General features: G+C 41.1%; 1 protein-coding gene across 6 annotated transcripts in view; it reads left to right on the forward strand.

The window, feature by feature from the left end:
• The window catches only part of LOC126426814 (protein brambleberry-like), a 207469-nt gene that overhangs the window by 50481 nt on the left and 141985 nt on the right, over positions 1–15003 (forward strand). The gene's annotated exons all lie outside the window — the stretch shown is intronic.

Here is a 15003-nt window from a genome sequence, read left to right on the forward strand (position 1 = left end):
ACCCCTCTTTGTTGTTGCTGGAAAAGAGAGGGCACGCCCTTGTGAAAACTACTAAATGTCATATCCCTCCAGGATAATACTTCTGAAGTAAATGCTGTAAACTATGTATATAATGTGCCAAGGATGGGAGAGGGATGGGTTGTGAGTAACTGAAGAGATGTCTGTAATGAAAACAGGGGATTATCAGAATCTCGTGGTACCGTCAAGGAGTACATGAGGGCTCACCCGGGCCGAACTGTTGAGGCGTCTGCTAGTCTAGGTGTTCACAAAGTAAGGAAATAGGAAGCAGAGAGAAAGTTGGCTCGTGTTTGAGCTAACTGGTATCTGATCGGAGAGAGCACAGACGGACGGACAGACTGACTGACTGACGGACGTCAGTCAGTCAGTCTGCTCCGTCAGAAAATTGGAAAGAAACTGAGAGCATCTGCTCTGTCTGGAAGCTGGACCACAAGAGAGCGAAGTGACTGTATTCTGCTCCCCAGGATGGGGCCAGTAGCAATCGCGCCCATGAGACGCCTTTCTCAGGTCTCCCACTGGCTGATCATTGGCATGGGTGCCTTTAGTGCTGAAAGTGTACCCTGTCTGCACCTTTCACCAGAAAGAAGTGCTGCTGTCCTGAAGGGACAGGCCAGTTGGTCGCATAGGTTCTGCAAGAAGTCATGCTATGTTCCAAGGCTGTTAGTCCACTCAACAAACAAAAATTAGGAGAAAACATTTGTGTAGTTGGAAATTTTTGTATAGTGATGGGGGAAAGTGTTATGAAGAACATACTGAAAATCCCCCACGTATGGGTTGTGACTGTTGAGGTGGGAAAGCATTTAAAGGTCACTTTTCTATGTTTTTCTTAAATAATTTGAAGATCACAGTTACTGATGAAAAAATTAAACTACACTAAATTTCCTTCAAAAAAGGTGATATTCCGTTCTTGCTCTAGAACTAATATTTTCCACATTGCGGGAGATGGAAAAATGTCAAATTATTAAAAATACGAGGGCCGTTCAATAAAGAATGACCATAATAATTTTTTTTTTTTACAACAGACCTTTACTCATCCTCATAATTTTGATGATCTTTTTCATTTTTTGAGAGATCTTTCAAAATCGCCTTCACCACTGCTTCTGATGATTGATAATGCCTCCCATGAAGGCGTTTCTTTGTCTTAGGGAATAGAAAAGAGTCACAAGGGGGCTAAATCTGGCCTATAGGAAGGGTGAGGGATCCACTTCGTGTTGATTTTTGCAAGAGATTCAGCAACAACATTGCAATATGCTGCTGCGCCTCATCGTGGTGCAGCATCCAGCCTGCCTCACAGAAATGTGCTCTTTTGCACCCGATATGAACTTGCAATGTTTGCAGGACATCCCTGTAGTATTGTCCAGTTACTGACGTGTGTATAGGTACAACATGCTGATAAACCATTCGATGAATATCAAAGAATGAGGTGACCATAACTTTCCCAGCAGAAGCAACCACTTATGCTTTTTTGGGGGTTGGTGGTGAAGGAGATTTCCACACTGAGCTTTGCTGTTTGCTCTCAGGATCAAAATAATGTAGTCAGGTGTCATCAGCAGTGATTACATTTGAAAGAAACTCCGGGTCTTCCTCTAACATCAACTTTTAACTGCACGCAGACCTGCACAAGAGTGACCTTTCGTTCAGGAATCAACAGTCTCGGAACCCATTGCGCACAAACGTGTGTCGTGTGTAATTTTTCTGTCACCAACGTGTGGGTGGCACCCAATGAAATGTTCAGTATTTCAGAAAGTGATCTTAAGGTAATTCATCAATCCTCTCTCACAATTACAACAGCAGTGTTGATGTTTTCTTCTATCAGAGCAGTAACTGGAGCATCGGGTCCATCTTCCTTCGGAATTGATGGTCTCCTCTCCTTAAACATTTTAAACCACCTTCGAGCTGTGTTGTAGAGAAGAACAGACTCTCCATAGGCCTCCCATAACACTGTATAGGCCTCAGCTGAAGATTTGTTGAGATGAAAGCAGAATTTCAAAGCCGCATGTCGTTCCTCTCGTGTTACCTCCACTGCAACGGTAGGCGATACTGAACGTGTCTGACCGCGCCTGCCTCTCACAGGCGGGAACCAGGAGTCCCAACAGTGAAACTACTATGGCGTGTTTGTTGCACATTAAACTAAGAGAATATTATAAGATTACATTTTAGTACGAGAAATTATGACCATAAAAAAATTGTGATCATTCTTTATTGAACAGCTCTCGTAATGTTTTAATGCCCATTGAACTCAGAAATAACATAAAATTTACATCATTTATTATAAAATAACATCTTACCTTGTAGGGTACATTTCAAAAATCAGCAGCTGTATCAACGTCGTCATATTGCAGATAGAGTAACAGTGAACCATATATACACGTGCTGTGGCACGTGCTGCAAACCACGGAACGTGTAATGCTGGCTTTTTGTCATCTACATCGTCCCCCACACCCAGTAGAACATCGGCAAAAGATGTTCAGTATGGCTTCAGGTGCTACTGGGTCTCTGGTTGTCACTGGTAGAGTAGTCCATCCTCCTGTTGGTTCCAACCCCGCACGGACTCAGGTAGGGGGTTATTGAACCACTGTTGTGTCTGTAAATAAGTAACCAAACACCTGTAAGTAAAAAGAAATGGTGGCATAAAAAATATTAGGTAAAAACAAAAAATAATAAAATACTGCCAATAAATCTAATAATGGTGTGCAGCTCCTGTGGTTGGCGGCAGTGAGGCGAGGTCTGGATTTGGCTTTCTTGAGGCTTTTGAGAATGCAGCGTACTGGAGTTTATTCAGATCTTACTGATATTCGGACACTTGGTAACTTTCCAGAAACATTTTCTCTGCAGCCTGTTTTCTGTCTGTGTTGAGGGGCTAGTGAAGATGTTGGGTATTGTCTTCATTTGACTAAGAATTTGACTGAACAGCTTAACCATTCTTCCTTTGCTTTTGTTGTAAATGGTAGAGGTCTTGTCACACGTGCTAAACACATTTAGGAGGAGGAGGATAGTTTTAGCAAAAGGAAGTCATATGAGTTTGTCTGTTGGAACCAATTTGGATTCAACCTTGCCCCCACGTCTTCGTCTAGTATATGCTAGTGCCTGGTTACGAAAAAGGATCGAGTAAAGCAATCAATTCGACATCCTCCCCTTTTATCGTGGCAGTGGGCTGCAGGGCAGTTTTCTCTAATGCACATTCAATATAATACCATCAGCATCACCTGTAGTAACAATAGTTCCTATCACCCTCACTGTCATTTTATCACTGAGGAGTCCTATAAGACTGGCTCTGTTCTTTTTGTTTGCAAGAAAATGCTCCTGTTGAACAGTGACCGTCATGTTTTCATTAAAATTGATGTCAACTGAAGTGTTTGTGAGCATCCTTCTCTTCTGCTCTGCTCGTTTTGTTCTGCTGACATCACTGTAACCTTCGAAAACCACAGTATTGGGAGACTTAGTGCCTGCATTCCATTTCATGCAGTGGAGGAGGAGGCCTCCATCTATTACGTTTTTAGGTCATCAGTTGCATAATTGTCCTCTGGAAAAGCATTGTAGATAGAAGATTTCTTCCCTTTCTCATTCACCCTTAATTAAAAAGAGCCAATGGGAATAGGCATTCGTATTCCATAAGCTTTACAACATCGTTACTTTTTTTTTTTTTTTCAATGGCTGTGCTTTGGAAAATTGCCACAGGGTCTACAGTTACTGCTTCACCATGCACGTTTATGGTATTGTTCATATTAGCCCACGGCAATATCACATTCTTCTTAGACTGTTTTACACCTTTAAAATTATAACCGGTATAACTTTGCACGGTTGTGGTACCAATTTTTGAGTTTCCGACTATCGCTGTCGACAGAGACATACGTGAATTCGTTTTTGGAAAAGGAGGATGGCCAGTGAATCTCTCGTAAATCTTTGCCCAGTCATGTCCGTCCCTATTTTGTCATGATACCTGTAGATCAACGTGCTGCCCACCATTTGAAAAAGTTACTGCAATAAACTACTCTGATGATGATAAGATGGCAAATGCACCAGGGGATCCTCCAACCCACTTCACTAGAATGAAATTGGTTATGCCTCTCCATCGCGTCACACTATCTGAACTTTCAAAGGAGCGCATTAGAGTCTGCTGTGTGGTCGTGTGTAACTAAACCACTGCTTCACAAAATTCTTGCCCAATGGGAAGCAGTTCGATTTATGGTGAAATAATCCTTATCTGCAGAATCCTAGAGCACACGTGGGTGTTTGGTTTTTATTGCTGCCATGTCTTGCACGTAGAGAGATGCACATTTTGCTTGTTGACAATGAACACCTTCACGGAAGAATGGTATCGTTTCCTGAACACAGGCCAAATGGCCATACCAATCTCCAAAATGCTCAAAATCTATGAACTTCATTAACAAAACCATGTTAAAATACCGCATGCACAAATCAGCAATAGCGTCATTGTCCTTGAAATGAGCCAGTTCATTCTTGAATGTACTTAAAATTGGTAAGAGATAAGCATGTCCCTCAATGTTTTGTTCAATAACATCTTCTACTTTGCTCAAAATGTTGATAACGCCCTTCTTTTCTTCTTCTGAGGCACTGTCATCTTCCAGAATTATCCGAGCTAGAACAGCTTTAACAAGTACCGTACTTTACAGGCTAAAAGACACACTTTTCTCTTCAAAAAATTATACTCTAAATTAATACAAAAATGTCCAGTGTTACGACAAAAAATTCCCGCCAGTCTTAAAAATGGCCATATCTTTGATGCCGCAGGAAACCTATCTCTTATCTGGTAACATCGGATTCGACTGGCAGCAGTAGTGTGCCGATGCAGCCCAGAACACTGTCCATCCTGTGATGCATCGTTGCAGTCTACAGTGCCAGTGAACTCGAATTGAATGCGATTTGTGTTATCGGTAACAGTACAATATTTTTGGTAGTAGCTAGTTTTGTAATGGAAAACCGTACGAGGTATTCGTGTGATGCAGACTATAAATTGAAAAAAATTCATATGCAGAATGACATGGAAACAGAGCAGCTGAGTGGCATTTTGGCCCTCCACCATCAGAAAAAACCATTTGCAATTGGTGGGCTAGTAAAGAAGGAGTGAAAAAATGAAGAAAACTAAATGTGCAAATAAATGACTGAATGCAAAATGGCGAAAACTAGATGATAATGATTTTCCAGGATTTTAAAGGTCAGTTCAGTTTTATAATTTTTTTGTTGTTGTCTGGCTTTGCACCCTAATAATAAAAATGGTAAAAATGTTATTTCTTTAAACAATTCCTTAAAAATTAAGGTAAATTAAGGTGTGACTTTATAGTCCGTAAAATAATGGAAATGTCCTCCGAACACCTTTACTGTGTTCCCAGTTAACATTTTGTCAACTGAATTTGCGTATAAACTAAACTTAATACTTCTTTGAGCCCAGATCCTGCCAACGTGTGACCAGTGCACCCCACGTAGGCTACGAGTGTATCAAATCCCAGTCTCGCGGAAATAATCCCAGACCAGATTTCTCGATTCCTTACGTACGACGATAGGTCGAAAGTAACAAAATAAATTATGGTACCTTGCTGCTGGCTGTTGTTAGTGGCATATTGTAAAGCCTGCTGTATTTGTTTTACCATTAATTGTTTTACTGGTAGTCTTCATAAATCCCTTCCATTCAGGAAGAACGCTGGTACTCGTAGTGTGAGCTGTATAGGATGGAGTCACTTACCACAGAGCCACAACATATCTGGCATGGTGGGTGTTAATACGTCAGATGGAACCGGACTAATCGTGTTAAAGTCAAGGACAGTTGTCTGCCGCAATGCACTGTTTGTCTGATATTTAAACGTGTACCTGAAGTTCCATAAAGCCCAGGCGGTCTACCTATGTGGCAGAGGGAACTGATTTAAGCTTCTGGATCTCTACAGGTGATGCGAGAGCGGAGGCTGAGGTGACACACACACACACACACACACACACACACACACACACACACACACACACAAAAATTAAAAGTATACCAGCCGTCAATAGTACAGATGTTGAAATCAGTATTCCTGAATGTATATTGATAAAATGTTCCACTTGAGACAGGTTCTTCAGTGTGGTAGGAGTTGATAGCTCCAGCTGTTGTGCTTCATGTTACGTTCCACTGAATTCCAAACCAGCAAGCAGATTGATCAATGTTTTGATCCAAACTTCCTGTTAATGAAGAGAGCAACAACATATAGTACGGGTGATACGAATGATTGAGGGATAATGGCAGCAGTTAGGGCTTGGGATGTAGGTGTTGGCGCATACACCCCCCCCCCCCCCACACACACACACACACACACACACACACATACACACACCAATTTTCAGTTTTTTCCTTTTCTTTGCTGAAGCGCAGTTCATGAAAACACGGAGTGTACGAGGTACCATTCCCTGAGTCCCGGTACAGAATTTGTCGCAAGAAGGAAAAACAGAACTATCATACGTCGTTGACTCTGTATCTTTTAAGATTATAGTGCACGTCCCCATTCTGCTTGTTCATCTCCACCTTTTGAAAAATATCATGCATCATTCAGAACTTTTTCAGCCAAACTACGAAAGTACAAAACAGGGTGTGTGCCCCCCCTAATAGCAGTGCAAGGTGGTGTGGAGATTTATGTGGATTCTCTTTGTATTTGTAGTTACATTAGTAACTAATACCTGTACACTATAATGTTGACAAATTTTGTGGAAATTAAACACTTCCCAGACGTGCCATGCACAACCCACATCGTGAAAGATAAATTGTGTCCAGGTGTGTCTGCGCACTAAGTCACCATTGATTTACAAGGTGTTCTACAGAAGGGTCAACGAGTGTGGACTGACTTGCTTGCTCTTCGATTTGCAGACACAAATGACAGAAGTGAGTGACTTCACTCTGGTGACCTGCCTTCCCTCAAACATTTTAACATCAACCCCACTCCCCCCCACTTCCACCAGTCACATCATCAGAACACAATTTCTCTCTCAGCTCGGTTCTGCTATACTTAGACATGGTACAGTAATATAATATTTGGTCTCAACCCTCTTCAGTTAGCCGGCCGAAGTGGCCGAGCGGTTCTAGGCACTACAGTCTGGAACCGCGCGACCGCTACGGTCGCAGGTTCGAATCCTGCCTCGGGCATGGATGTGTGTGATGTCCTTAGGTTAGTTAGGTTTAAGTAGTTCTAAGTTCTAGGGGACTGATGACCACAGATGTTAAGTCCCATAGTGCTCAGAGCCCCTCTTCAGTTAACAATAAACATTAATTTTATACTGTTAAAACACTATTTTTAATAATTTGTGATTTTTCAGACCTCTGCAATACAGGAACTATTAGTTCTAGAGAAAATATGAATAGGAACCTTTTTTTCTGAAATTTAATGTAGTTTAATTTTGTACTCGGAAACATTTTCACTAGGAGCTGCTGTGTGAGAGTAATTGAAGAAAAATATAAAAAAGTGACCTTTCGTGATGCTCACTCACCACAGGTGGAGATTTTCAGTATGTTTTCCGTGCCACTCCCCCTACCACTGAACAAAAAATTGCAACTACACAATATTTTCCCATCTTCGCCCTTTTTTGGCCATCGTTGAATGGGCGCTCTAGCTCAGTTGCAGCTACATATATGAAAGAAAATTTTGAAGTCTCAGTAAATTATACCTGAGAACCTAATCTGGCTAGGCAGCCTGTTCATTAACTGATATACACAGACAGACTGTGATGTAACTACGTCTGTGATGGTCTGTTTGTGTGTGTATTTTATAGCTGCTGTAGATTATAAATTTCATCTTCTTGCACTTGGAAGCAGCAGCTGCAGCAGTTCTGTGATGCAGGTATCTTGGCTTCAGACTCCTTTTCCTGTGTTGCAATGTCTGTGTCAGTCTGAAAAGTTACGTAAAAAATGAGCTGCTGCTGAATAATTTCTGACTTTTCCTTCTTTGCAATATGTGTATTGAACTCCTTCAGTGATTCTGTTTTTATCTAATTAATGGTGGCAAAATGACATCCTTTCATGGTTCTCTCAGGCCTCAGAAATAAGTCACATCGGCTGTGTGTGGCGAATATTGTGATTGAGGCCACATAATGGTGTTCCTTTTTTCTCCAAAAAATCACGAACAAGCATTGAAGTCTGAGCTGGAGCATTATCACGATGCTGTTTTCATGAGTGGTTTTGCCACAATTCTGGTCGTTTTCTTCAGATAGCTTTAAGCAAACAGTGCGTAACTTCCAGGTAGTATTAATTATTGACCATATGACGATAAAGCAGGAACTTGTGGTGCACTATCCCGTTGGAATCGAAGAAAACGGTCGGAAGAACCTTCTCATGCGATCGAACTTGTCAATTTTTTTCTGTCTTCGCTCTTCACACAGTTTCCATTGGTACAACTGGACCTCGGTTTCAATGTTGTATCGCTGTACCTGTGTTTCATCACCTGTCATAAGCTTCTTTGGTAGTTCTGGAACGTTGTTGACTTCAGTGAGCAATTCCTGAGCGATGTGTAGGCAGTATTGGTTTTGTTTGAAATTCAGCAATTTCGGAACAAACTTTGCTGCTACAGTTTTCGTGCCAAAACATCTCAAAAAGTTGCTTGGCGTGAGCCAAAGAATATGCTCACATTATCTCATCATGTGTGATGAGATAAAAGAAATTACTCAGATAGTGAAGGGAGATGAAAATTTAATAGTCGAGGGGGACTGGAATTCGATAGTAGGAAAAGGAGGATAAGGAAAAGTTGTAGGTGAATAAGGAATGATAGAGGAAGCCGCCTGGTAGAATTTTGCACAGAGCATAACTTAATCATAGCTAACACTTGGTTCAAGAATCATGAAAGAAGGTTGGTTGTATGCATGGAAGAACCCTGGAGATACTAGAAGATATCAGATAGATTATATAATGGTAAGACAGAGATTTAGCAACCAGGTTTTAAATTGTAAGGCATTTCCAGGGGTGGATGTGGACTCTGACCACAATCTATTGGTTATGAACTGTAGATTAAAACTGCAGAAAATGCGAGAAGGTGGGAATTTAAGGAGATAGAATCTGGATGTACGGAAAGAACCAGAGGTTGTAGAGAGTTTCAGAGATAGTATTAGGGAATGATTGACAAGAACAGGGGAAAGAAATACAGTAGAAGAAGCTTTGAGAGATGAAATAGTGAGGGCAGCAGAGGATCAAGTGGATAAAAACACGAGAGCTAGTAGAAATCCGTGGGTAACAGAAGAGATATTGAATTTAATTTATGATAGGAGAAAATATAAAAATGCAGTAAATGAAGTAGGCAAAAAGGAGTACAAACGTCTCAAAAATGAGATCGACTGGAAGTGCAAAATGGCTAAGCAGGGATGGCTAGAGGACAAATGTAAGGATGTAGAGGCGTATATCACTAGGGGTAAGATAGATACTGCCTGTAGGAAAATTAAAGAGACCTTTGGAGAAAAGAGAACCACTTGCACGAGTATCAAGAGCTCAGATGGAAACCCAGTTTTAAGCAAAGAAGGGAAAGTAGAAAGGTGGAAGAGGCTCTATACAAGGGCGATGTACTTGAGGGCTATATTATGAAAATGGAAAAGGACGTAAATGAAGATGAAATGGGAGATATGATAGTGCGTGAAGAGTTTGACAGAACACTGAAAGACCTGAATCGAAACAAGGCCCCAGGAGTAGATAACATTCCATTAGAGCTACTGATAGCCTTGGGAGAGCCAGCCCTGACAAAACTTTACCATCTGGTGAGCAAGATGTATGAAACAGGCAAAATACCCTCAGACTTTAAGAAGAATATAGTAATTCCAGTCTCAAAGAAAGCAAGTGTTGATAGTTGTAAAAATTACCAAACTATCAGTTTAATAAGTCACAGCTGCAAAATACTAACGCGAATTCTTTACAGACAAATGGAAAAACTGGCAGAAGCCGACCTCTGGGAGGATCAGTTTGGATTTCGTAGAAGTGTTGGAACACGTGAGGCAATACTGACCCTACGACTTACCTTAGAAGATACATTAAGAAAAGGCAAACCTATGTTTCTAGCATTTGCAGACTTAGAGAAAGCTTTCGACAATGTTGACTGGAATACTCTCTTTCAAATTATAAAGGTGGCTCGGGTAAAATACAGGGAGCGAAAGGCTATTTACAATTTGTACAGGAACCAGATGGCAGTTATAAGAGTCGAGGGGCATGAAAGGGAAGCAGTGGTTGGGAAGGGAGTGAGACAGGATTGTAGCCTCTCCCCGATGCTATTCAATCTGTATGTCGAGCAAGCAGTAAAGGAAACAAAAGAAAAGTTCGGAGTAGGTAATAAAATCCATGGAGAAGAAATAAACACATTGAGGTTCGCCGATGGCATTGTAATTCTGTCAGAAACAGCAGAGGACCCCGAAGAGCAGTTGAACAGAACGGACAGTGTCTTAAAAGGAGGATATGAGATGAACATCAACAAAAGCAAAACGAGGAAAAAAGAATGTAGTCTAATTAAATCGGGTGATGCCGAAGGAATTAGATTAGGAAATTACACACTTAAAGTAGTAAAGGAGTTTTACTATTTGGGGAGCAAAATAACTGATGATGGTCAACGTAGAGAGGATATCAAATGTAGACTGGCAATGGCAAGGAAAGCATTTATGAAGAAGAGAAATTTGTTAACATCGAGTATAGATTTAAGTGTCAGGAAGTCGTTTCTGAAAGTATTTGTATGGAGTGTAGCCATGTATGGAAGTGAAACATGGACGATAAATAGTTTAGACAAGAAGAGAGTAGAAGCTTTCGAAATGTGGTGCTACAGAAGAATGCTGAAGATAAGATGGGTAGATCACATAACTAATGAGGAGGTATTGAATAGAGTTGGGGAGAAGAGAAATTTGTGGCACAACTTGACTAGAAGAAGGGATTGGTTGGTAGGACATATTCTGAGGCATCAAGGGATCACAAATTTAGCATTGGAGGGCAGCGCAGAGGGTAAAAATCGTAGAGGGAGACCAAGAGATGAATACACTAAGCAGATTCAGAAGAATGTAGGTTGCAATAGTTACTTGGAGATGAAGCAGCTTGCAGGATAGTGTAGTGTGGTGGGCTGCATCAAACCACTCTCTCAACTGAAGGGCACAAGTATTACTACTACTACTACTACTACTACTACTACTGTCAGAAACGTCTCTGATGGTGATTTGCTGATTTTCCAGAGCCACTTTCTTTACTTGCTCTGCATTGTCATCACCAATTGATGTTCTGGGGCATTCAGTGCAGTCGTCGTCTTCAGCATCTTCTCGATCCTCTTTGAAACATTTATACCTCTTGTAAACTCTTCTCTTGCTCATAGTAGATTCGCCAAAAGCCATAGGCAACATTTCGAATGCGGACTGCAATTTATTCCATTTTTTAAAGCAAAATTTAGTGCAAATTCTTGAAACGCTTGAAAACGCACACAATCTTTTTGACTGTCAACAATGTTCTATATTCACAACAGCTGAAAGGGCAAACATTCATCAGAATGATGTCTACCCACAAGATAAAAGAAGTTTGAAAATAGGATGTGTAAAGACTGCGAAATTAAAAAATTCCTATTATTTTTCGATCACACTTCATATTCGGTGTGGAGCTTGTCTGGAATACTGGGAATTCTCAAAGAAATTGTTTACTGGAAATACAGGGTCTGTTCTGGAAATGATTGGTGGTGTCTGTTTCACATTTTGTGACTGACAGAGAGCAGCTATGCTTAGGAATTCATCTTGTAAGTGCAGATTCATAACTTGCACAGTAGTTAAGTTTTTTTTATTTTAATTTTTTTGATATAAATACTTGCCTATCTTTCAGTTTCCATGTTTCGTAGATCAGAAATGAATAGTCAAGTCACAGTCCTTTTTTCTAATTTCAGTTCAAAGTAATACTTTACCGAATTTCTCTCTGTCTCTAGCTTAACGTTAACAGTTACCGTAATCTGATGATCGTCTGGTTTGAAACAAGATGTGTCATTGCTACCAAAGTCCACGATGTTATATTTCAGTGGCAACACTTCAGTGTGCATTTCTGTGAGGCTGTCTCGTATATTTGAGTGTGCTGCACACCTGAATGGCATGGTTCGGTGACAGTAATGCTGGAAGTTATATTTAAAATTCGAGTTCAGTATCCTACAGAGTATTAGAACTGAACAGTATTTATTGAATAACAAAGAATCATTAGTTTCGTAGGTATCACATTTTCTGTAATGGATGAAGTTGGAATAATCACTAATGAGTGACGTATCAACCCAAATAATTTGTGGCACGGAAAACTAATAAAGTGAGACTTGCTGCAATTTGCGACAAACATGGGTTCAGGAAATTTTGAACCAGAAAAAATCTGAAATTCTCAGGGAAATCTTTCGATGAAACGGTTGCCGTCCGGATATTCCGAACTACCCTAGCTTAATTTACAGGGTTATTCATTAGAACTTCTGGGGTTTCACGAGACGACTGCACGAAACAGGGCACAGAGAAAGTACACACACGCCAGTGGGCAGTGCATGTATCCTAGTTTTCAATTCTCATTACAGGTGCTCACTACAGGCAAGTCAATACCACAGTCAAACTCTCGCTTTACTCACACCGACACATAATGATCGATATCAGCGACCTCATTAATTATCCTTCCTTGCAACTCTTTCAAATTAAGACTCAGGAGCAAATGGTCTTTGATGTAACCAGATAAAAATAAATCTCACGGTATTATGTCAGGTGAGTACAGGGGCCACAGGAAAAGAGAAGTGCCGTGATGGGAAGCACATCCAATTCAATGTTGAGGCTGTTCTATATCTATGTCTGTACTCTGCAAACCACTGTGAAGTGCGTGGTAGATGGTGCTTGCCATTGTACCAGTTATTAGTGCTTCTTATCGTTCAATTCCCGATCATGGATCGTGGAGAGAATGCCTGTTTAAATGCCTTTGTGCACTGTGCCCAGTAATTAGTCTAATATTGTTGTCACAATCCCTCCAGGAGTGATACATAGGGAGTTGTAGTATATTCGTAGTCATCCTTTAAAGCTCATTCTTAAAACTATGTAAGTAGCCTTTTTCAGGAAAGTTTGCATCCATCCTCAGGTGTCCATCAGTTCAGTGTTTTTAGCATCTCTGTGCACTCCTCCACCTTCCCTGTATATGTTCAATATTCCCCATTGATCCTGTTTGGTACGGGTCCCACACACTTATTCTAGAATGGATTGCAAGAGTGATTTGTAAGCAGTCTCTTTTGTGGACTAATTGCATTTCCCTAGTATTCTACTGATTGACCCAAGTTGGCCACATGCTTTACCTGTGACTGAGCTCTTCTGGTTGCTCCGTTCCACATCCCTACAAATTGTTACACTGAGGAATTTGCACGAGGTGCCAGTATTCTTCATGCCACATTAGCATACAGTCTCGTGGAGTATATTGTGCTACCCGTGGACCGTTTAGTCTGTTGGAACTTCTGCTTTATATTTGACACGAAATTGTAACTGACTAGTCACAGTGAACTCAAATTTTGCAGATTTGAGAACACAACACCACGTGTGTCGCTCCATTGTATGGCGAGCTCCAACACGACTGCCCCCACTGGTGCACAGTCCAACTCTGCCAGAATGCATTACAAGGTGAGTCGTTGAGGTTTTCCCCCGGTTGCTGGAGGTTATTCCGTAGGTTATTTGGAACAAAAAATGTAAATACTGTAATGTGATCAGATCAATAATTCGAGGGCTACAACAGAGTTCCGAAACGTGCCACGGTGTACGGAGTGCTACACTTGTGTTCACAGAACACACAATCAGTCTTAGGTAGACAAGTGCAGCAAGTGGTACATTTGCATAACAACTGTGTTGCTGATACTGCAGTCACTGTTTACTGTTGTCGTCACCTGTCTACAGTACACTTTGCAAAGCTGTGCAAGTTTTCATCGCAGGAGTACGGAGAGACGGTGTACATTTTGGGCTTATGTGACGGTAATGCGAAAGCTGCTGTTGCCGAAGAGCACCGTCGGTATCCTAATCGTAGGATCCCGAGTGCCAAAACATTTAGTGGAACGTACCCAACATTGCTAGAAACTGGTACTCTTCCCATATTCGTATTCACTCCGAAAGACGTCGTGACGTTCAAGAAGAGGACTACATTCTTAATTCAGTAGAGCGCAGTCCTCGTTAGAGTACAAGACACCTAGCTACCCGACTGAACATTTCACATTCTAAGGTATGTAGGAGCCTTCATGAGAATGGACTGTATCCTTTTCATGTGCAGAAAGTTCATCATTTAGAGCGACATGATTGTGCCAACCATTTACACTTTTGTAACTGGTTACGTGGAAATTGGCATCTCTATCGCTTCATAATGTACAGTGATGAGGCAACCTTTACAAGAGATTGCATCAACAACATGTATAATGTGCATGTCTGGGCAGACGAAAATCCCCATGCCACGGTAGTATCTCAATTTCAAAATGGTCAGATGTACGATAACTTTTTATGGGAAGACTCCCCACAGCTTTTTGAAGACATTCGTCTGGAATCAAGATGCCACACGTATGTCCAACATGACGGGGCACCTGCACACTTTCACCGTGTGGTAACGGCTTACCTTAATCAGCAATTCCCACATCGACGGATAGGTTGCGGGGCCCTATCGACTGGACTGCCAGATCCCTAGATTTAACACCCTTAGATTACTGCATCTGGGGATGGATGAAAGACATCGTGTACGAAGTTAAAATGGAAACACGAGAATTGATACTATGCATTTTCGATGCTGTAACATCAGTAAGGAATGAGCGTGTGAAATTACGAAATGCTACTCGTGCGGTTCACTCCTGTGCAAATCTTTGTCTTCAAATGCAGGGAGGAAATTGTGAATACTTGTTTTAAATCCACTCTGAGTACAAGAGACTGCTACAGAATTGTTTAAATTAATTATATGTGCATTTTTGATAGTGAAATCCCGCAATAAAAGTTTTTTTCTGCCATTATCCTGAGTTTTTCTACTACTGTAGCTCATTAATTATGGAC

Source organism: Schistocerca serialis, chromosome 11 (genome assembly GCF_023864345.2).
Source record: "Schistocerca serialis cubense isolate TAMUIC-IGC-003099 chromosome 11, iqSchSeri2.2, whole genome shotgun sequence".
Lineage (NCBI taxonomy): Eukaryota > Metazoa > Arthropoda > Insecta > Orthoptera > Acrididae > Schistocerca > Schistocerca serialis.